The 24,379-nt window shown below is 29.5% G+C and overlaps 1 long non-coding RNA gene across 1 annotated transcript; it reads right to left on the minus strand.

The window, feature by feature from the left end:
• Nucleotides 1–16,904: 16,904 nt before the first annotated feature.
• On the minus strand, nt 16,905–20,116 carry LOC148564656 (uncharacterized). Its single transcript, XR_015883168.1, has 3 exons — nt 19,244–20,116; nt 19,035–19,163; nt 16,905–17,156 (listed from the first exon to the last, which is right to left on the minus strand). It is a non-coding gene; the product is annotated as an uncharacterized LOC148564656 (long non-coding RNA).
• Nucleotides 20,117–24,379: the final 4,263 nt, after the last annotated feature.

Consider the following 24,379-nt stretch of genomic DNA (forward strand, 5'->3'; position numbering starts at 1 on the left):
GCATGTGTAAAACTACTTTACATTGTCAGTGCATCAAAATTAAATTCTTAAAAATATTTGTAATTCGTATTTTAAGTTAATTTTATAAGTACGTCATTCCACAAGTCAAAGACAATTCTTTTTAATAGCTTTGTAGAAACTAATAGCTTTTATATTGAATTTATTTTGTAGTACGATAAAATTTATTGTTCATTCAAGAACTATTTGACAAAAATATTTGAGAATGAATTGGTATAAAGGAAGGTCTATGTCTTCTCAAATTTTGAGATTGAAGAATCAAGCGGAATTTAATTTCTTATATTATTCACTCATTTGTTCTTAATTTGGTACTTTTAATTTAATTTTTTTTGTTCAATTAGATGTTATTAGACTCTTGAGTGGATAAGAAAAACTTATATCATGGTAAAAAAAAAAGGAGAAGTGACCCGTACATTGTAATTGATATTCATCATTTATAGTACGTATATAAAATTTTAATATTTTAATGTGAATATTTTTTGGTAATAATTATGTGTTGTAGTGCAAAATCTTTTTTTTTCTTTATATATTTCTACTTATTTCTCTTAATTCTCGCTTTCATTTAGAAAGGAGAAAAAAAAATAAGATGCATACTGTGATATCAATTTGCAATCTAATTAATTGATCATCTATGTGATCACTAAACAACCGAATACATAATTATTCTCTAATTTATAAAATTTAACAAAGACATTGATAAGCATATTGGTTTAGCATTTATTTATATATTTTATTTATTTATATTATATTTGTAATCATATTATATCTATTTTTATCAATATATGTTTTTTTAAAAAATATCGTTAGTGTTAGCACATGGTGTATTAAATAAATAAATGATAGAAACACGCACGTAACTATTTTCTTTTCCGTCAAGATTCAAAAAAATATTGTAATGTAGACTTGCAATATCAGTATATTAATAGTTGCGTGGAGAAAAAAATGTAATATCATATCAATTTTTTTTAAATCATAATTATAATTTATGATTGAAATCATAATTTAAATATTCTAAATGGGATAATTTTGTTTAAAGAATTCATAATTCAAACATAATTCTTATACACTTAATAGTTATATTTTAGTTAATACACTTAATATCATATTTAAAAAAAATGAACAATACACATTATATTACTTATTTATTAATTAAATTATTATAATTTAAATTAATTTTAATAGAATAATTTAAAATTATAATTTCAATTTTGTCACGTGCATGACACGAGTTATTACACTTGTAAAAGATTAAAAGTCAGTCATATAAAGAGATATTTAAATTTCCAGTGGAGGTCAATGTCTTTATTAAAATCTTTCCCGTTTTGGAGTTTGAATGTTCATGAGGCAATTATTAGTTATTTATTAAAAAAAGGTATTGTTATTAGTAGTTTTATTAAAGTATTATCTTTTGCTTTACTAGCCACTTGGAAAAGCAGACTATATGAACATATTCCGTTGATTTAATAAATCTAAGAGGTTTGAACATTTTTCTCATCAAATCAAGTAAAGACTATATATAATAAAAAAAATTAACAATAGTAATTTAAATCTCAGACTTTTATCATATGTTATAGTATATACTATATAGTAATAAATGGACCTAGCTAGTTTACCAGGAGAATAATAATTTAGGAAGAGTGAATCTAGGTAGCTAGATTACGTGACTCTGTCGGCAAATGAGAAATTTATCATCAGCATTCAGCGGAGTGGTTTAAGGTGTAATATGTTGTGCTTAATGAATCTAGGTAGCTAGATTACGTGACTCTGTCGGCAATTCTGGTCCAGGAGCAACGTGGTTTCATGTTCTTATTATTGAGCTGGCTTCTATGCTTTTATTTTTTGCATTATATTATTTAATTTTTCATATTATATTCGACCTTGGCTTCGTGTTTGAGTTATGGAGGGACAATTGTACCACATGCAGATTGTGTGAGCATAGAACTAAAGACCAACCCATTCCTTTTTAATTTCTGTGTGTGAAAGTGTACCAATTATATTGCAGCTTTTTTCGGTTTTTGAGTCCGCAAAAGAATGTGTATAGGAATAGGAATAGACAACTTAGCGGCAACAAGTCAAGAATTGAACTCATTCAGTAGTAATGTTCTTGAAACTCTTAATTAATTCTTCTTAATTAATAATTATCTAGCTTTTTGAAAAGGAAAAAAAAAAACATGATTATATTGATGACTTGAGACTTGAGAGAGAAGCTCAAAGAGGTTGCTTTTGTTATGAGACGTAGATCGGTTTAAAAAGTGTTACTTAGATTATTTTTTTATTAATAATAAATTTATTATTGTAATTATTTTTTAATGAGAATACATAAAAGTATATAGTATATAAGGTGTAATAACTCAATAAATATTTTTAAAAAGGATTTTTCATTCTCTCCAACAATGAGAAGAACTTATTTCTCTCTCTCTTAATCTATTCTGGTTCATCAAACCATCAACATCACAGCTTCAACAGTTTAGGGCATGAGATTTTCTTCATGGTGCTGTGAGCGTGGAGAGCAACCAAGCTGTGAATCAAATTATTAAAAAAAAATTGTGAATTGAGATCAATCCAATTTTACCATTTTCTTTCTATCCCTAATTTTTTTTCGACATTTTCTTTTCTCCATTCTTATCTCTTCCTTCAAACTCATCCAATAGAATTTGATGAGAAGCTATTTCACAAGATTCTTTCTTGGTGAACATAGATGTTCCGATCAACGAGTTGGAAGGAAGAAGATCTGAATCCCTATTACTCTGTGATTCATTGATTTCTCAAAATGGCAAACATGGCAAACAGATCCTCCCATTGCAAAGGTCGTGGAGCTACATTGACTTGATCTCATTACAACAAGTAAGGCTACACAGAAGATGTATGCTATAAGAAGCAAGGGTACTCCTCCCATTTCTATCAATGGCAGCAACATAACACCACCATTAATCACGTGATCTCTGAGGGGCATGATGATATACTTAGTGACAAACAATTACAGCTCAATTGTCTCCAAGAGAACACTGGAATATCAAGATCTGGATTTACTCCAGAGCAAAGATTTGCCTTGTTAGAGTTGATCAAAGACAAAAGTGTGCAGCAACAACCTCATAATGCAAATCAAATTTTGACTAATTCCATTCAAACTTCCACTCCAGGTAAAACCATTGCATTACATTTTAATGCGAGAATTATGAGCATTATCACTCCAAAATCTGCACTATGGGTCATTGATTCCGGTGCAACAGATCATGTGACTTTTGACTTAAAAGATTTTGCAAGTTTTCAAAATATTGATCCAATCAATGTGATATTGCCAAATGGGACCAAAACTGTTAGCACCATCATTGGCACAATCACATTCTCTAAAAAATTTTTTCTCAAAAATATTTTATACATTCCGTCTTTTGATTTCAAATTGATATCTGTGTCAAAGTTAACCTCAAACTTACATTGTCAACTGTTAATCAATGATAAGTGTTGTGAGATACAAGATAGATCCACATAAAAAATGATTGGCATTGCTGAGTGTATAGAAGGGTTATATACAATGAGTAGAGAACCATAATTCTCTCACTTTCCCCCTCTTCCAACAAAGCAAGCTTCATCGGCGGCAACTACGACTACTACTCATCCCACCACACCTTCACACAGTGAACACAACAACATTTGGCATCTTAGATTAGGACACATACCCATGCATAAATTGATTTTTCTGAAGAAGTATTAGCCTTTTATAGATTGTATTGCTTCAAAATTTCCTTGTGATTCATGTCATTTTGCAAAACAAAAGAAATTATCTTTTAATCTTAGTATAACTAAAATAAAAGATTGTTTTGACTTAGTTCATATGGATATCTGGGGTCCTATTTCTCTCCCTTCCAATGAAGGACATAGGTATTTTTTGACTGTGGTGGATGACAAGAGCAAATTCACTTGGATTTTTTTTATGAAAACCAAATTTGAAGCATCACAATTGGTTATTAATTTTGTGAATTTTGTCAGAGTACAATTTGAAAAACAAGTTAAGTGTATAAGGACCGACAATGGGCCAGAGTTCACTCTAAAATCCTTTTTTGCATCAACTGAAATTTTACACCAAACTTCTTGTGTAGAAACACCAGAGCAAAACGGATTGTAGAGAGAAAATACCAGAATATTTTAGGTGTTGCTAGAGCATTGCTATTTCAATCAGGAATTCCACATTGTTTTTGGCAATACGCAGTTGCTCACGCCATTCACCTAATTAATAGGCTGCCAAGCACTAACCTGGATAATGCTAGTCCTTATAAGCTTTTGTATGGTAACTTACCTGACCTTTCATATTTAAGAGTATTTGGTTCTCTTGCATATGCCTCCACAAAGGGGTGGCAAACGGGCCTAAACTCGCCGAGCCGGCCCGCGTAACCCGCCAAAAAAGGTGGGCCGGGCTAGAAAATTGGGACCGCCAAATAGCAAAAGCCCGCTTAACCCGCACCGCTTAAACCGCGGGTTTTGGCGGGGCGGGGCGGGCTTCCCCACCGGGCTTAGTATTTTTTTAGTAAGGGGTATTTTTACAATTTTTTTATCAAAACCCAATTTCCCCAACCCAATTTACAAGAGAATGAAGATGAAAATTGAGTGTTTTAGATTATGTTTATTTTGTTTTAGAGACAATATTGTTAATTATGTTTTGGATTATGTTTATTTTGCTTTGGAAATAATATTTATAATTATGTTTTGGATGAAAACTTGGTTTATAATCATGTTTTTAGATATTTATAATTACAAAGACTTTAATGTTTGTGAATACAAAAATTATAATTTGTTTATACTTTTAGAAATTATAATAGTTAAAAGTAAAAAAAAAAAAAAAGAGGATATTGGCGGGCTTAGCCCGCCTTTAGGCGGGGCGGGCTGGGATTTTGGGACCGCCTCACTAGGCGGAGCGGGGCGGGCTTCTGGCGGGGCGGGGCGGGCTTCCCCGCTTGCCACCCCTACCTCCACATTAACAAATTCAAGAACAAAATTAGACCCAAGAGCCAGAAAAACAGCTTTTCTTGGTTTTAAATTAGGAACAAAGGGTTTTCGACTTATTGATTTAAAATCAAAAGAAATTTTCACATCCAGAAATGTAATTTTTTATGAAACTCATTTTCCATTTTTACATTCCACTAGCACTGACATTTCTGTGGTACCCATTCGTACTCCACAATGCATTGATCTTTTTCAATATGATATACCATCCACACATCATTTGCAATCACCCACACATACCACACTCATAGATTCAAATGAACATTTCTCAAGCTCAATGCACTCACCAATTTCCTCACACACCATTGCACCCATTACCACACCACACACTAACAATACACCTGCATCACAATACTCTGACATCACACATGACTGCATTACTAGAAAGTCTGAAAGAGTCAAGAAATCGCCTGCTTATTTGAAGGACTATCATTGTATGACAACCCACACAGCTCACTCTAGTAACCTTACCAACTTTAACTCTTAATATCCTATCTCACAACACTTGTCATATGATAAACTAACCCCAAAATATAAGTCACTTTCTCTAGCCATCACCTCAAATCAAGAACCTAGCACTTATGAGAAAGTGGCTGCACATGAATGTTGGAGAAATACAATGCAAGAAGAATTGACAGCTCTAGATCAGAACAGAACTTGGTGTCTGACTGAACTCCCAAAAGACAAGAAGGTTGTGGGTTGCAAATGGGTTTTTCGGGTTAAATTCAATTCTGATGGCACCATAGAGAGGCACAAAGCGAGGCTAGTTGCAAAAGGATTCACTCAAGTGCAAGGAGTAGATTATGGTGATACTTTTAGTCCAGTTGTCAAAATGACTACCTTACGAGTAATGTTAGCATTAGCAGCAGCAAAGAAATGGCATTTGAAACAGCTGGACGTCAACACTGCCTTCCTTCATGGAGATTTGGACAAGGAAGTTTATATGAAGATACCACCCGGTTTGGCTGTGTCACAACCAGGTTTGGTTTGTAAATTGCAAAAATCTCTATATGGGCTTAAGCAAGCAAGCAGGCAATGGAACATTAAGCTCACTCAGACTATTGTGGATGCTGGTTATAAGCAGTTTTTTGATGATCATTCACTCTTCATCAAGAAACAATCTGAAAGCTTCACTGTCATTCTAGTATATGTTAATGACTTGGTTTTAACCGGGAATGACATTGGTGAAATCAATTCCATCAAGCGAGATTTGGATGACAAATTCAAAATAAAGGATCTTGGTGATCTCAAATACTTCTTGGGAATGGAAGTAGCATGCTCTAACTCTGGAATTCACATTTATCAGCGGAAGTACACCATGGACCTCCTCAGAGATTTTGGTTATCTAGATTGCAAGCCTCTCTCTACTCCATTTGATTATAGTAAGAAACTCTCAAAGGAATCAGGTACCACTTTAACAGACAACACTATTTACAAACAGCTCATCGGCCGACTCCTTTACCTCACAAACACTAGACCTGATATCTCTTATGCTGTGGGACATTTGAGTCAATTTTTGGACTGTGCAACCACTTCTCACCTACAGGCTGCTTTTCGTGTACTCCGATATTTAAAAGGCCGACCTGCAACTGGTCTCTTCTTCTCCTCTACTTCTAATCTACATCTCACTGGTATGCCGATACTCGTCGCTCCGTTTCCGGTTATTGCTTCATGCTTGGGAACTCGCTCATTAGCTGGAAGAATAAGAAGCAAACCACAGTTGCCAAGTCCTCTACAGAAGCTGAAGCTAGTTGGTTATCTTTCTTAATGGATTTCATTGGCTTGCCGCTTCAAAAGTCTATCACTCTATTCTGTGACAACCAGTCAGTCATTCACATTGCCAATAATCCTATCTTTCATGAAAGAACTAAACACATTGAAGTGGACTGCCACATTGTTCATGAAAAGTATTTGTCTGGTCTCATTCATCTTATGTCAGTTCGTTCCAAGGATCAACTTATTAATTTTCTTACCAAAGTTCTGCCACCGGATCCTTTTCTTGCTAATGTTTCTAAGCTAGGATTGTTAGATTTACACAATTCTAGCTTGCGGGAGGGTGTTACCTATATTATTTCTTTATCAATAATAGGTTTACCATTGTAATTATTTTTTAGTGAGAGTACATAAAAAGTACATAGTATATAAGGTGTAATAACTCAACAAATATTTTCTAAGGAGATTTTTCATTCTCTCCAACAATGAGAAGAACTTATTTCTCTCCCTCTCTTAATTCCTTCTGATTCATTAAACTATCAACATCACAGATTAAACAGCTTAGGACATGAGATTTTCTTCAAAAAGAGAACAAAAAAAAAAGGGTATGTGGTGATGTTTAATTCCATTATTTGAATTGAATAAGTCAGGTGTATGAGATAATAATGAATTAAGAAGAAAATGGGACTCCTAGTCTTTATGAAGTGAATGCAAAAGAATGTGTGAACATTGAATTATTTTGTAATAAAAACAGTGATCAGGTTCAACTTCTAATAAGTACCCAACAAAATTCACCTAATGTTTATTCAATGATTCAACTTCTAATAAAAAAAAGCATTAATTGGTTCTCTTGGAATCGGACATATTATTTACCAATTAAATATAAAAAGAATAAAGATTGACATGTATTATTTACCAATTAAATTATTTAATAATTTTTAATTGAATAATATTAAGAATTAATTTTTTCAGATAATATTAATTATTTTTAAAATTTTTTAAATTTATTTTATATTTTATATTTTAAATCATAAATTTTTTATTTTAAATAATAAATTTATATATTAAAATTGGTTAATATTAATTAAGTAAAATTAACTTTTTATAACCTTTTTTAAATTATTATTTTTGTACAAAAATACTTTATGCAAATAATCATTTTCTAAAATTTGGTAAACGATACTTTTATACATACCAATCTTTTCCTCTAACTCTTTCTAGTAAAATGTAAAGAAAGTTTATATTATGTTTATAGAATTATTTCATTTATTCTATATTTAATTATAGAATACGAATATCATAACTAAGAACAATATTACATGACTAATAAAATTTATTATTTAAAATTAACATTTAGTTAATAAAAAATATTTATATATTAAATTTTAAATTTTAAATTTAAATTTTAATAATATAAAAATACAGTATTAGTCTGAAATATTAATTAATATTGATAAAAATATTAATTTTTAATATTTCTTTTAAGTATATATTATTAAGTTAAAAAGAATTAAAGATTATGAATAAATTTAAAAATAATAGGGCTGAAAATAAATTGACTTGAGCTAAACCAAGTTTAAGTTCGACTTACAAAAATTGAACTTAATTCAGGAATCGACTCATTAACAATTGAATTTGTTTGTAAAGTTCAAACTCAACTCACTAAAAAATTTATGAACTGACTCGAGCTTATGAGACAACTCAAATAAATATAATCTATAACTCTATATAATAAATTATAGGTTTGATTACTCTTTTGGTTTTTATAGTTTTGCGAAATTTTTAATTAAATCTCTATATTTTTCTTCCTTTTTAATTTGGTTCCTGCACCAATTTTTTTTTCAAGGTCCCTCTTGACGGTAATTGGTTTAATTGTATAGGGACCCAAATAAAAAAAAATTAGTGTAGGAACTCAAATAAAAAAAAATTTAGGGATCCAATTAAAAAAATTTGGTACAAAGACTCAATTAAAAAAAAATATAGAGACCTAATTAAAAATTTGACAAAATTATAAAGACTAACAGAAGAATTAAACCTAAATTATAACCTATGTGTAAGAAAAATAAAAAATTATATATCTTATCTATCTATCTATCGATTATAATTATATCTTTTACCATAATTATATGTAAAAATTATATGTGTGCATAAAATTATATTTTATTATTATAAATTAAAAATATAAAATTTATATATTATTAATATAAATAATTATAATAAATAATATATAATCAAATTAATTCATAAAATTAAATTTATTCAAATTTAAATTTGACTTATTTAACATATAAATTTAAATTCAAATTTAAATTTAACTCTCAAATTTATAAATTCAGTTTATTAAATTATTAACAAATTTAGTTTAATCTTACTCACAAGTCACAAGTGAGTTCGATTCACTTTCAATTTTATTTAAAATAATCAAAGAATCACATTTCGGACAACCTAGAAATGATAAATATATAGGTGTATATGTAACTAATATATATTAGAAAAAGTTATAGTAAGTGATTTTAGGTTATAAATAATATTTTTTTAAAATAAAATAATAATAATAAACATATTGGAAAACGATGTTGCTTACTAGACTTGTGAGGCGAGGCGCCTTCTAACGAGGTGGTACGGGCAGAAAATAATATTTATATATACTTTTTCGAATTAAAATATAACTCTATATTTACATGGAGATTAAAAATACCAAAACATACCCGTTTTATTGATTACTTTTATGCATAGCAATGCTATATTAATACGAATCAGACAAAATCATCTATAAACTAATAAGACCATGTTCATTGAGAACTTAAAAGGGCCGGGAAGTTAAAAAAACTGTTAAACTCAAAGCACTTCTTTCTTTTTTTAATATCATTTCACAGAAATTAAAGATATATTTATAAAAATATTTTTTACTAGAATCAGTTAATTTGTTTAGATATAACAAATATATGTATATAAGTATTTTTGCATAAAATTATAATTATGGCCATGAAAAAAATATTACATAATACAGAATTTTTAAAAATTAAATAATATAATTGTTTTATTATATATATACTAGTGCCTGTTGAGCCGCTTTTTTATTGTTTTTAAGAAATTAATTTTATTTTTTTGTTAATATATCATTCACTCTTTAAATTTATTAGATAAGTATTTTTTATTTTAATATTGATGTGACTTTATTTATATCATATTTTATTAAAATTAAAATTACTATAAACCAAAATATAATTCAAAAAATAATGATAATAACATTATTCTGATTCAAAAAGAGTATATATAAACCAAAATACATGTTAGTTATTTACAAAAGATCATTTTTACTTAAATATCATGGATATTCATATTTGCCTTCATCTTTTTTAAGTGGTAGGCCAAAATATGAATCTAAATACGAAGAGGTCTTCATTTTTTTATAAATAGTGAAAAATAGAATAAATGAGAATGCTTATTTTTTTCGTTTTTAAATATCAAAATATAAGAATAATTAATAAACAAAATAGGAGAGTATAAAAATTGTGTATCTGAAAAAAATTCTTCGTAATTCATCATACATCTTCTTATCAATAACTTCTTTAGTCTTGAAAAACTGTCAGATTTATTGACCATAAAAATAAATATATAAACCCTTTAAGATTATTCAATTAAAAATTATATGTAAAAAATCAAAATAAAAATTTAGAAACATTATTTAAAAATTAACTATTTATAAATGTTATTAAGTTTAATTATTTATTTTTAATTAGTATTTAATTTGAAGCCGGGATAAAAATTTATATTCAAAACACTTTCTATCTTCATGCATAATTTCAATTGTTAAAAAATATTTTATTTTTTTTAATTTTATATTTAATTTTGTTAAATTATCTTTAATTTTATTATTTTTTTAAAATTATTAATTTATATTTTTATTATATTCCTTACTATATCAAACACTATTCTTTCTCTTGCTATTATTCTATACATATCTGTCATTGTCTCGTCGCCTTATTATTATTATTATTATTATTATTATTATTATTATTATTATTATTATTATTATTATTATTATTATTATTATTATATTACCGTGTTCTCCTTTCTCGTTTTTTCTTTCTCCTTCCATCTTCTCTTTACTCGACCGTCCGTAATTAATTATCACCAAGTATTATTATCGTAACTTTTAATCTTGTCTATCACTTTGATTTATAACCATCTATTCGTTTAACTTTTATAAGTTGTTGAAGTTTCGCTAAAAAAAGTAAGACACAAACATTTAAAATTTTTACCCAAATTATCAAATTAACTTTTAGAATGTATAAAATTTATTAATTTAAATTAAATAAGATATTAAACAAATTTATTATGTTGTTATTATGCATAACAAAATCAAAATAAAAATTTAGAAACATTATTTATAAATTAACTATTTATAAATGTTATTAAGTTTAATTATTTATTTTTAATAGTATTTAATTTGAAGTCGAGATAAAAATTTATATTTAAAGGACTCTTTATCTTCATGCATAATTTCAATTGATAAAAAATATTTTATTTTTCTTTTTTAATTTTTTATTTAATTTTTAAAATTTTTTTAATTTCATTATTTTTCAAAATTATTAATTTATAATTTTTATTATATCCCCTTACTATATCAAACACTATTCTTTCTCTTATTATTATTCTTTATACACAAACCTATCATTGTCTAATCGTCATTATTATATTATTTTTTCTTTCTCGTTTTTTTCTTCTCTTCACCCCACTGTAATTAATTATCACCAAGTATTTATATGTTACATTTTTTATATGTTAATCAAATAACCAGTGACATATGCCAAGCAAATAATATTATAGAAGTCAAAATAAATTATATTTTTATAATATAATTCATTTATTTTAGTTTAATTTAAAAATAAAAATTCATGTACTCAAATTTTAAATATAATATTATGTATAATTAATCATTTAAAAATTTAAAAATAATATTATCCCATATGAAGTAATTTTAACAAAATATTAGACTTTTTCAATTCATCATTGATAGGTACAGACATATTTAAAAAAATAAAGAATACATATAAGATGAAAAAAATTAGTTCTTCCTTAGTAAGAGAAAAAGATAGAACACTATCTTTGTACGTAAAATATTGGGGACAAATTAAAAAGGTAAAAGAATGATAAAAATATTAATTGGGTAAGTAAATTAAAGAGAAAAAAAAATATAGGTGGAAGTTATACGTGAATGTAGTAACCGCAATAAAACTAAATGAAATTTGTAACGATGGATGTGATGAAAATTAAAATCGATGGTATTGAAGGTAAAAAAATAATGGCAGCAAGAGAAATATAACAAAGTGTATTGAGAAGTAAAAGAAAAAGCAGTAGAATGGATGAAATTATAAAAAAAAATATATTTTTTATGATTACAAAAAAAAATTCTAATAGAATAATTAGAATGAAGGCTGGTCAGACCATCAAAGTATAGTACTTACAGACATACTCAAAACAACACTATACAAACAAAGACTAACATAAAATTAAACAAAACATAATTTAAATGAATACCTCAATATAATAAGATCTATACAAAAAACTATTTATCACCACCACTGGTTAAACACTTGTTGGCTTCTAATTATTCTTTTTCTCATTTCATATATGACCACGAAAATAAACTTTTTGATATCGTCTTTACCTAGTTTAAGATGTTACAAAAACTTATTTAAATAATTATTCCGTACAGAGAAGAGTTTATAAGATAAAGGAGTATCAGAAAAAAATAAAAAAAATAAAAAAAAGAGAGATTGTGGGAGTAAAGAATTGAATATAAATTATGCGTGAGTTTTTGTAACTGTTAGTGAAATTTGTCAGTGAAATAAGTAACCGTAAAATATTTTTGAATTATGTTAGTAGGGTTAAAATAGGAAATAGAAAATTAGACACCAAACCCCCATGTTTTGGCATTATATATTGTTATAGATATATTTACTTACTAATCTAATATATAATTTCTTTTATAAAAATACTAACTATATAATCTTTTTAATTATATTTTAATTCTAGCATGCATGTAATATGCACACTAATACATCCTTTTAAAATGAAATTAAAATATAAGAACAATTATACAATGATTAGGATTTCATTTTTTTTAAAAAATATATATAGATAAAGATAAATTTGTAATTATTATTTTTAGATTTTCTTTCTCTTCAACTATTTCTGCTAAAAGCAGTAGTATGTTTCTACGTACTTCTCAAAAAACACGCGCAAAAAAAAATCTTTCTTATGTCTATTTCTTTATTTAAATACAAATAATAAACAACTAAAAATAAGTACTTAATTTTGGAAAAATAAAAGGTACTTCTTTGATTATAGAAGCGTAAACAACTGATGAGACCAATAAAAATGGAAAAAACATTCGGGTGTAATTTTTCTTTTTCAATATCGACTTATTATATATTCATAAGAATATATCTATGGGTAACACCACCCAACAACTAACTATTTTTGGGTTTTTTAGGGATTTTAGAGTTTTCTAAGATTTTTTAGGGTTTTTCAGATTTTTTAGGGATTTTAGAGTTTTCTTGGATTTTTAGGTTTTTTTAGGATTTTCTAGAGTTTTCTAGAACTTTCTAGAGTTTTTTAAAGTTTTCTAGAGTTTCTAGGGTTTTTAGTGTTTTCTTAGATTTTCTAGGATTTTCTAGGGTTTTTAGAGTTTTTTAGGGTTTTCTAGGTTTTTTAGGATTTTTTAGGGTTTTCTAGGGATTTTAGGGTTTTTTAGAGTTTTCTAGAGTTTTTAGGGTTTTCTAGGGTTTTTAGGGTTTTTTTGTCCTTTTAGGGTTTTTTTAGGGTTTTTTAGATTTTCAGGATTTTTTAGAGTTTCCTAGGGTTTTTAGGGTTTTCTAAAGTTTTTAGGGTTTTATATGGTTTTTTAAAGTTTTTTAGGATTTTTTAGGATTTTTAGGGGTTTTAAAGGTTTTTTAGGGTTTTTAGGATTTTCTTGGTTTTTAGGGTTTTTTAGGGTTTTCTAGGGGATTTTAGGGCTTTTTAAGGTTTTCTAGGATTTTTAGGATTTTTTTTGGATTTTTAGGATTTTTTAGGGTTTTCTAGGGTTTTAGGGTTTTCTAGAGATTTTAGGGGTTTTTAGGATTTTCTAGGGTTTTTAGAGTTTTCTAGGGTTTTTAGGGTTTTTAGGATTTTCTTGTCTTTTTAGAGTTTTTTAGGGTTTTTAGGGTTTTTCAGGGTTTCCTAGAATTTTTTAGGGTTTTCTAGGGTTTTTAGGATTTTATAGGGTTTTTTAAGGTTTCTTAAGGTTTTTTAGGGCTTTTAGGGTTTTTTAGGGTCTATCAGGGTTTTTAGGGTTTTTTTTATAGTTTTCTAGGGTTTTTTAGCGGTTTTCGGGGTTTTTTTAGGATTTTTAGAGTTTTCTTGGGTTTTTAGGGTTTTCTAGGATTTTCTTGGATTTTAAGGGTTTTCTAGGGATTTTAAGGCTTTTTAGGGTTTTCAAGGGTTCTTTAGGATTTCTTAGGGTTTTTAGGGTTTTCTAGGATTTTCTAGGGTTTTTAGGACTTTTAGGATTTTCAAGGTTTTTAGGGTTTCTTAGGGTTTTTAGGGTTTTCAGGGGTTTCTAGGTTTTTTAGGGTTTTCTAAGTCTTTTACGCTTTTTTCGGGTTTTTTAGGATTTTCTATGATTTTTTAGAGTTTTCTAGGGTTTTTTTAGGGATTTTAGGATTTTTTACGGTTTTCTAGGGTTTTTAGGCTTTTCTAGGGTTTTTAGGGTTTTCTAGGAATTTTAGAGTTTTTTTAGGGTTTTTAGGGTTTTTTTAGGGTTTTTAGGGTATTTTAGGATTTTTTTAGAGTTTTCTAGGTTTTTTTAGAGTTCTTCGAGTTTCTTAGGGTTTTTTGGAATTTCTAGGGTTTTTAGGGTTTTCTTGGGTTTTTAGGGTTTTCTAGAACTTTCTAGGATTTTTAGGGTTTTTTGGGTTTTCTAGAGTTTTCTAAGATTTTTAAAATTTTCTAAGGTTTTTAGGCTTTTTTTCGGATTTTTTAGGGTTTTCTAGGGTTTCTTAGAATTTTCTAGGGATTTTAGGATTTTTTAGGGTTTTCTAGGGTTTTTAGAGTTTTCTAGGTTTTTATGATTTTTCAAGGTTTTTAGGGTTTTCTAGTCTTTTTTGGATTTTTAGTGTTTTCTAGGGTTTTTTAGGATTTTCTAGGGTTTTAGGGTTTTCTAAGATTTTTTAGGGTTTTATGGTTTTTCAGAGTTTTCTAAGGTTTTTTAGGGGTTTTCGGGTTTCTTAGAGTTTTTTTTAGGGTTTTTAGGATTTTCTTGGTTTTTTAGGATTTTTAGGGTTTTCTTGGGTTTTTAGGGTTTTTGAGGGTTTTTAAGGTTTTTATGGTTTTTTAGGGGTTTTTACGATTTTTTTTAGATTTTTCTTGGTTTTTTTAGGGTTTTATTGGGTTTTTAGCGTTTTCTAGGGTTTTAAGGATTTTTTAGGGTTTTTCGGGTTTTTTAGGATTTTTTTTATAGCTTTCTTTGGTTTTTAGGGTTTTTTAGGACTTTTTAGGATTTTCTAGAATTTTTGTGTTTTTCTAAGGTTTTTAGGCTTTTTTCGAGTTTTTAGGGTTTTCTAGGATTTTTTTAGAGTTTTCTAAGGACTTGGTTTTTTAGGGTTTTCTAGGATTTTTATGATTTTTTAGGGTTTTTAGGGTTTTTTAGGATTTTTTTATCTTTTTAGGGGTTTGCTTTTAGGTTTTTTAGGGTTTTTTAGTGTTTTCTAGATTTTTTATAGTTTTCTAGGGTTTTTAGGGTTTTTTAGGATTTTTAGGATTTTCTAAGGTTTTTTAGGGTTTTTATGGTTTTTTAAGAGTTTTCTAGGAATTTTTAGGGTTTTTCGAGTTTCTTAGGGTTCTTTAGGGTTTTTATGGTTTCTAGGGTTTTCTTGGTTTTTTAGGATTTTTGAGGGTTTTTTTAGGGTTTTTATGGTTTTCTAGCGTTTTTTTAGATTTTTAGTGTTTTTAGGATTTTTAGGGTTTTTTTAGGGTTTTTATGATTTTCTAGGGTTTTTTAAGGGTTTTTAGGGTTTTCTATGTCTTTTTTAATGTTTTAGGATTTTTTAGTGTTTTTAGGGTTTTTTTTAGGAATTTTAAGAATTTTTAGGATTTTCTAAGATTTTTTAGGATTTTTTATGATTTTCTAGGATTTTTTAAGGGTTTTTAGGGTTTTCTAGATCTTTTTTAGTGTTTTAGAATTTTTTAGGATTTACTATGATTTTCTATGATTTCATAGAATTTTTTAGGATTTTCTAGAATTTCTAGGGTTTTTAAGATTTTTAAGGTTTTCAAGGGTTTTTTTAGGGTTTCTTAAGGTTGTTTTCTATGGTTTGTAGGGTTTTCTGGATTTTTAGGATTTTCTAAGATTTTTACGCTTTTTTCGAATTTTTTAAGCTTCTTTAGAATTTTTTAGAGTTTTCTATGATTTTTTTAAGGATTTTAGAGTTTTTTAGGGTTTTCTAAAATTTTTAGGGTTTTCTAATGTTTTTAGAGTTTTCTGTTAACTTTAAAAATCTGATTATTAATTAAAATTATATACTAATTTTCTAAAGGAATATAAAATAATATTTATAATTTTAAAAATTAATAAATATGTAAAAAATAATATAAATTATATATTAATTTTTAAAGAAATATAAAATAATATTTACAATTTAAAAAATTAATAAATATGTAAAAAATAATATGTAAAATATATTTTAAAAGAATTATATAAACAATAAACAATTTTTTTAATTTTTGAAACAAAATAAAATTATTTTAAAAAATTATATAAACAATTTTTTACCCTTAAAATATTTAACATTTTGAAAAAAAAAAGTTATAAAATATACTTATATTTTGTGACAAAAAAAATTTGTTACAAACAATGTTGAATTTTGTGACAATTAATTTTTTGTTACAAAATAATTGGAGTTTTTGAAACAAAAAGATATTTTGTTGCAGAACAGTTGGAGTTTTTGAAACAAAAAAAATATTTTGTTACAAAATATTTCAAATTTTTGCAACTACTTTAATTTTTGTTACAAAATATTATAATATTTGTAACAACAACACACCAGCTCGCTACAAAAGCTAACATAATTTGTCACAAAAAAATAGATTGTTACAAAATATTATTCTTTTGTAACAATCACCAATTATTATTACAAAAAATTTTTTTTGTAACGATTTTAAATTTGATACAAAATTTTTGTTACAAATGTTCTATTTTCTTTAGTGATACATATTGTTAATTTACAAGCATTTCATATCAAATCTTATCCCTCTTACAGAACTTGCAAAGTTAAAGGCAAGGGAAACATAAATACTAAAACAATACAAAAATATCGTCTAAATAGAAAAGAAATAAGCTCTTCCGAATTTCGTCGTCCATAACCTAAAAAGAAAAAGACCTGTAGGGGAGTGAGAATATCGTCCTCACTAGTTCTCACTATAGGGTTAGAGAATTACTATAATAGGCTACATGAAAATAAAATCGTTACAGTGATTAATAACCACCTTATGCATCTTTTCAAAACCAAATTTTTAATATCGAAAATCCAAAATCCTTTCTAAAAGAGAAAACTATTAATTCTTCAAAAATCAAAAAGCCTTTTTAAAATTTTTTCCTAAACAGTATGAATGACCAAACTGTTCCAAGCATAGGTTCATTAAGTCTATACTGAACTAGTTTAGTTTTTCATACTATTCGAAACCAAAAACTCAAACCAAACACGGCCTTCGGCCCATCTCATAATCAACCACGGCCCAAACAACTCAATCCACAGCCAATCCATCACAATCCACCCAATTTTCAATCACAAACACAAGTAAGGTTCAAGCACAATCAAGCAGTTACTTCAAGTAGAGCAGTTAGCAATTAAACATAATTATTCATATAGACAAACCAATTACAATATACACACCCAAACAATGTCACATAGATGCATGTGATGCATGCTTGTCCTATTGGCTGTGAGCTCACGCGTCGATTCTGTTGCTAGACCCGACTCGGATAAGCGAGATTAAACCATCATCCTTACCTCCACAGTAAGCGGGATTAAACCATCCACCATCCTTACTGGGCACACAATACAATATGCAAGCGGGATCACGCCACCGCCCTTGCTAAACAATTTATCAATACGTGAGCGGGATAAAACTACCATCCTCACTGCAGGTGGGATAAAACCACTTTTTCTCAAATCAATTTCCTTTCTCAACAAAGTCACTTTTTGCAACATCTTTCCAACTCCCAAACGACATCAAACCCATGCCAAATTAAAAATCTCTTCTAAACTACTCAAAATCATTCATTTTCAAACCATTCGCTCAATCACTTTAAAATCAAAAGTTATTAATTAAAATTCACGACAAGGTCTCAAGACTTTAAGGAAAAAACGACCGACCTCATTTCCATAAATTCAGTAAAGATTCTTAAAAATCATTGTTTCCTTAATTCGAGTTATTCAAAGGAAGTTTCTAAATCAAATCATGTAATTTCAAACCAAGTTAAATCCAAAACCAATCTCATTTTCATTCTTAGAAACCAATTCTTTCAACCTTTTCCAAAAACATCACAAAACGACATCATTCAATCAAAGTCCATTTTCTTGTAAATTCATTAAAGCTCCTCTGAACGAATTCCTTAAGTCCAATTCAAAACATAAACTCTTTTTATAGATAAAATCGAGCTTAGGATAATACTTTTCTTAAGTTATTTAACATTGTAAAGTAATTCTTTTTTCTGAATAAATTAAAGCTCAAGACATATGTTTTTCTCAATTAAATTAAATTCGAAACATACAATTTCCTTAATAAATCAAATAATACGATTTCTCAAATTCAAACTTTTTAAATAACATTTTAAACAAAGTTTCAGATTTTATAGAAAATTCGGCAATACCTCCCCTAAAACTTGGACTTTGTCACCCTTTCCGAGTCCCAACCAAACCATTCTGCAACCCCCTTTAACGGGTTCAAAACCAAATCAATTCAAAATCAAGCTAAATCCAAAAGTGCATACCATTTTCATATTTCTAGAAAACCAATTCAAACTCAAATCGATTTCCAACAGATTAAAATCGATTTCAAAACTTTAAAGAAACACTTCAAAAACAGTTTGTTTCACAAACCCAATAATAATCCAGTCAAACAAGCATTCACATCCATCCAAGACAATCAAACAATACACAAGACTTATACAATTACCAAAGGTACATTTCTCATATCAGTATCCATATAAAACAATTCTAGATGAATAAGTTTAGTTTTCTAAAAAATGTCCCTACCTCGATAAGTCAAAACCATAACCCAAACGCCTCATAGAATTTCTTTCGTCTCGATCCGAATCAACGGCAACTGAAACCTTAGCTCCGCTTGCTTTCTCAATAGCAACATGCAAACTCAGTTTCTAATTCCTAAAAACATTAACATTGTGGAAATCTTAAAACACATAACAGAGAATTAATGGCGAGGATTCCGAGATAGAAACACTTACTGGAATAAAGGACGACGCAGCAGCCACAGCAACACTTACACGACATGCAACATCAGAACTACGAAACCTAAAAGTTTTTAACCAAACATACCCGAACACTAACGCAGGGGTTTTCAAAATGTACTGTAATAAGAAAACGAAGTAGTGGCGGTCTCTGAACCAGTTTGGCGGCAGTTCCGGCAGCCACCTCAAGCGGCAGCGGCGACCAGACTCCGGTGACGGCAAATGAAACAACATGCAGCAACAATAAAGCTCCCAAAATCTCAAAAGAAACGAAACCCAATACTTAAAACCTTACCGGCAGTGTTTTCTGGTGGCAGCAGCGGGGTTTCGGGCAGCAAAAGCGGTTGTGGCTGGGCACAGATCTCCCCTCACTCTCCTCTGCTCCCTGTGCACTCTCCTCTCTTCTCTGTGTGACACGACGGCTTCCCTCTCGACGGCACAACGGCGGCAGTGACAAGTGGGGCGACGGACAGCAACGGCGGGTGAGACACGACGGCGCGGGACATCGGCGACAGCTCCTCAGCTCGCACTCCTCCTCCCCTCGGTGGTGTCAACGACGACGGCTCAGCGGCTGGACGCACGGCAGCAGTTCTCTCTTCTCTTCGCGGCCCTGCTCGGCGGCACTGTGACGGTAGTTACGTGACGGCGGCGGCGAGCTCCCTGTGCTGGCGCGGCCTTCTCCCTTCTCTCTTTCTTCTCTCCGTCTCCCTTACTCCCCGATCTCCATTTCCCTTTTCTTTCTTCCTTTCTTCTCATAACCGTGTCTGTGTGTCTGTTGGTGAGGAAGAGGGTGAGTGAGGTGTGTGAGGGTGTGTGCGGCTGAGAGTGAGAGGTGAGTGCGTAGTGTAAGTGTGTTAGGGTTTGGGGTGGTGTGGGTTAGTTTAGGTATTTTTATAAAAATAAAGGTAGTACCGTAGTAGTGTAATTTTATAAAATAATTAAAAAAATAAAATAATAATTAAAAGTCAAATTAAATATAAAATATTTTTAATAAAAATACCTTTTAATTAAAAGTTTGTAAATTATTTTCAGTCAATTGCTAATAATAAAATTAGAGATTAGTAAAATTAATTTTTTTTTATTTAAAAAATAAAGTTAAAAATTTAAATATTTAAAATTAAAGCATATAAAATATTCACTATTTTTTAAATATAAGAACTCTAAATATAAATAAGAGTTTACTTAACTTTTATATAAAAATTTTTAAAATATAGTCTTAAATAAATATAATCCATCATAAATAATTTATTAATAACTTAAATTAGAGGTATTACATTAGTTGTGTTTAAATTTTGATAATAAGTTTAACTTGTTTATTTTATATAATGAATATATTAGAGATTATATTATTTTTTATAGAATACAAAATTTTTACTCTATTTTATTTGACAATTATTTATTTATTTAGTATTATATCTTTTTTTCTCTTCTTTAACTATTTAGATAATATATATACTGAGCAAGTATCTCCATTAAATTAATCATAAAGGTTAATAAAATTTAATGGCATAACTTTTACCTAATTGTAGCAAGTATCTCCGTTGAAAATATTGTCTAATTATTGCCATATACAATTAGTGTGTATCTCCATTAAATTAATCATAAAGGTTAATAAAATTTAATGGCATAACTTTTACCTAATCGTAGCAAGTATCTCCAATGAAAATATTGCCTAATTATTGCCATGTACAATTAGTGTGTAGATAGATAGATACTTGTATATCTCCACTATATATGTATATATTGCTTTATCCATTCTAGAGGTTGATTTGGAGAAACAGGTTTTGTAAACTGTATTTTGGGCTCTTTTAGGATTCTTATATGTATGTACATATATATGCTCTGACCGGTCTTAACTTCGCGAGCCGAGTCAGAGGCTTTGTTATTTATATCTTGGAACACTTCTTTTATGTATTTATATTACTCGTATCCTATCCAGTTTACGTTTATCGCTTATGTGAGTGATGCGCTTTTCTATTTAATGCTTTTGATTAACTTTCCTTCAAAAGGCTCCTAGATATAAACCCTTTTCAACTATATATATATATATATATATATATATATATATATATATATATATATATGTTTTACTTTTTGAGGTCATAGCACCTCACTATCTCTGTTTTATATCCTAGGTGTAAAGCTCTGTGTGGTAGGGTGTTACATTATGGTATCAGAGCAATTCATTCCTGTAGAGCCTAAAGGATGAACTGAATATGCTTTTGAGCATACTCTGGCTCTGTGTACATGCTACTTAGGATGTCTGCTTGACATATATTGCATGAATGTTCATGAGCATACTTTTGGAAATTCGAAGCACTAGACTTGAGATATTAAGACTAATCACCTTAATATGAATTGTTCAGTGTGGACATGACCCAAAGGGCGTCTCATGAACGCGAGTTAGGTGATACGAATGAATTTGTGGTTGCTGTTGTGCGAGGTACTGCTAAAGGGATGGAGCGGATAACCTAGAGATTATGATGGAGGCGGTAATAGATTAGGTGGTGGAGAAAGCCAAGGATTAGAACTCGTGCAGCTGGAATAAAGATCGACGACGTTTAGTTAGAGAGATGAAGAGATTGAAGGAGTGTTCTAGTAGAGTCAGAGCGTGATTAAGATCTTAGTGACTTATAATCAGAGTGATGGTGCAGAAGTGCGGTGATTTTGGTGGCCCTAGAATTGTAGAAACGTGTGGAAGAAGCCTTAGAATATGAGAATGATTTGATGATTGGCATAGAATTGAGGAATAGAAAGTGCGAATGTGTGGTTTAGGTTATAATGGGTTGACTCAGATGAAGAGATTGAAAAATTATTTAGTGTTCGAGATGGTGGGAAGGATTTGAGATTTAATTTGATTTAGATGGCACTCCTAAAGAATAAGGAAATTTGTAGTCATTGAGAAAGAGTTAGACGAAACTAAGAATCAAACAGATGGGTTTAGCTTATACTTGAATTGGGAATAGGGTATTACGTTGATGTCGGAGAATGGCAATGGTAAGAGGTCGGTTGAATATGAGGAAGCGTATATGAAGATTTGAGACCGAATTTTCGAGGACGAAAATTTCTGTAGGGGAGTAGGATGTAAAACCCGTAAAGTTAGTAAATAATTAGCTAATAATTAATTATTAATAAAAGAAATTAGGAAAATTTAATTTTATAGTTTAATGAGATAGAGCTAATTAAAATAAAAGTTTTGACACTAATGTTAAATAATTTTGCCCAAGATTGGGCCGAACGGGCCAAACTGGTCGAACCGGGTCCAAAATGTGTCCAAGGTCCAACCCAAGTCCACAATTAATAAGAGCTTCAGCTCTTCATCCATTGTTTGATAATGAAACACGCTGGGAAAGTGTTGAAGGGGAGCAAGGGACATGCAAAACCCTTGGCTAGATTTCAATCTCACATAACTTTTGATCCGGAGCTTCGATTGACGAGCTGTCATCGGCCACGCGTTCATCTCAGAATCCTCTTTAAGACCCACTAAACAATTCGGTAAGAAATTTGAGTTTTCTCACCTAGATCTTCTCATCTCAGTTTCAAAATTTCGAGAATTTATTTTGAGGAATTATGTAATTTTGGTACCTTAGAATCAAATTAACCTTGTGAGCTTGCCGGGTCTTGTCCCAAACTTCCATCGATAAGGTGAGGAATGTTTAATCTTTATCAAGTTATCTAATTAGTGAACCCTATGGTAATGTTAGTGTTGTTTTGTGAAATTAGATTGAATTGTGTATTTTGTGAAATAAATTGGTGGTATTAGAGACTTGAAGTTAGCTTTGGAGGCTGAAAAATCTGTTTGGTGAGGTCTTGGAGCCTTGGACTATTGAGGAACGGTGATAATTGTGACATTCTGGGCTTTAAGAGGAATCGACCAAGGTATGATTTCAGTTTCTCGTAACTAAAATATAATGTATTGTGAAAACTTAGGTTAGTTGACCGTAAGATTGGAATTGAATTATTGACATTGTTGATGGTTGTGATTGATTAAGATGTATGTTGGTTAGTGATTTTGAGGTTGTGATTGATGATATTATGAATAATATGTTTATCTTGGTATATGAAATTGATAAATGACAATGATGAAGTTTATTGAGATGTGATGTTGTTGATGATTTAGGATTGGTTAGTATTTATGAGGTTTGGCAAATTAAGGTTGTTGTTGGTGAAATAATGTAAATTTTATGGAGATTGATGAAGTGTATATGCATGAAGTTAATGATTATGTATAATGCTGTTTGGATATGAATTATTATGTGAAATGATTATAAATGTGAATTGGTGTGTTATGGAGTAAATGAGGAGTGTTGAGGAATGATTAACTTGGTTGATGCAGATTTGGTAAGTTTTTAAGGGGTTTGAGGTTTAAATATTTTGAAAGTTGAGGTTTGGAATTTTAAAGATATCTTAGATTTTTTACCAACTTCGACGAGCCATAACTCGCCTCCAGACCTTCGAATTTTATCAAACTTGTCTAGAATGAAAACTTGGTCTGAGAGGTTTACACAGTTCGAAGAACAAATAAAAAAATATTTTGAAACAAAAAAGTTATGCACGTCCGAAGCTTAGTGTACAAAACAGAAATTCTGGACACGACACTTCTACTATGCACGCGTACGCGAGGGGCAGACGCGACGCAGACATAGCTCTCGGGTTGAGGGGCTCACGTACGCGAATCAGTAACGTACGCGAGAGTGTCCAAAATTGATTCCTGCGTATGCGAGCAGGGTGCCGCGTACGCAGATCCTGTTTTTCTGAAAATGTGTTTTTTTAACGTTTTAAATCATTCCTCTAGCCTTCTAAACCTCTATAAAACCTGTGAAAAGTACGATAGCTAGTGTTTAGACTTTGGGGTAAGCACGAGAGGTAGTGGGTGAATTAAAAAGGGGTGTTTACCATCATGTATTTAGAGCCAATGGAGTAGATGATAGAGTTTTGGGATGAGTTATAACGACGAATGATTTTATTGGAAAATAATGAATATAGTATGACGAAGATGATATTGATGTTAAGATTTGTGATGAATGAGATATGATTATGAATGGATATGAATGAATGATTTATAATGAATTTGAAAATGAAATTGTTTTTAGCTTGACCTGGCAAGGTTCGTGGTGGTTTACCGCTTGCCCA

This window comes from Arachis ipaensis, chromosome B5 (assembly GCF_059453495.1).
Source record: "Arachis ipaensis isolate K30076 ecotype BB chromosome B5, ASM5945349v1, whole genome shotgun sequence".
In the NCBI taxonomy this organism is placed as follows: Eukaryota; Viridiplantae; Streptophyta; class Magnoliopsida; order Fabales; family Fabaceae; genus Arachis; species Arachis ipaensis.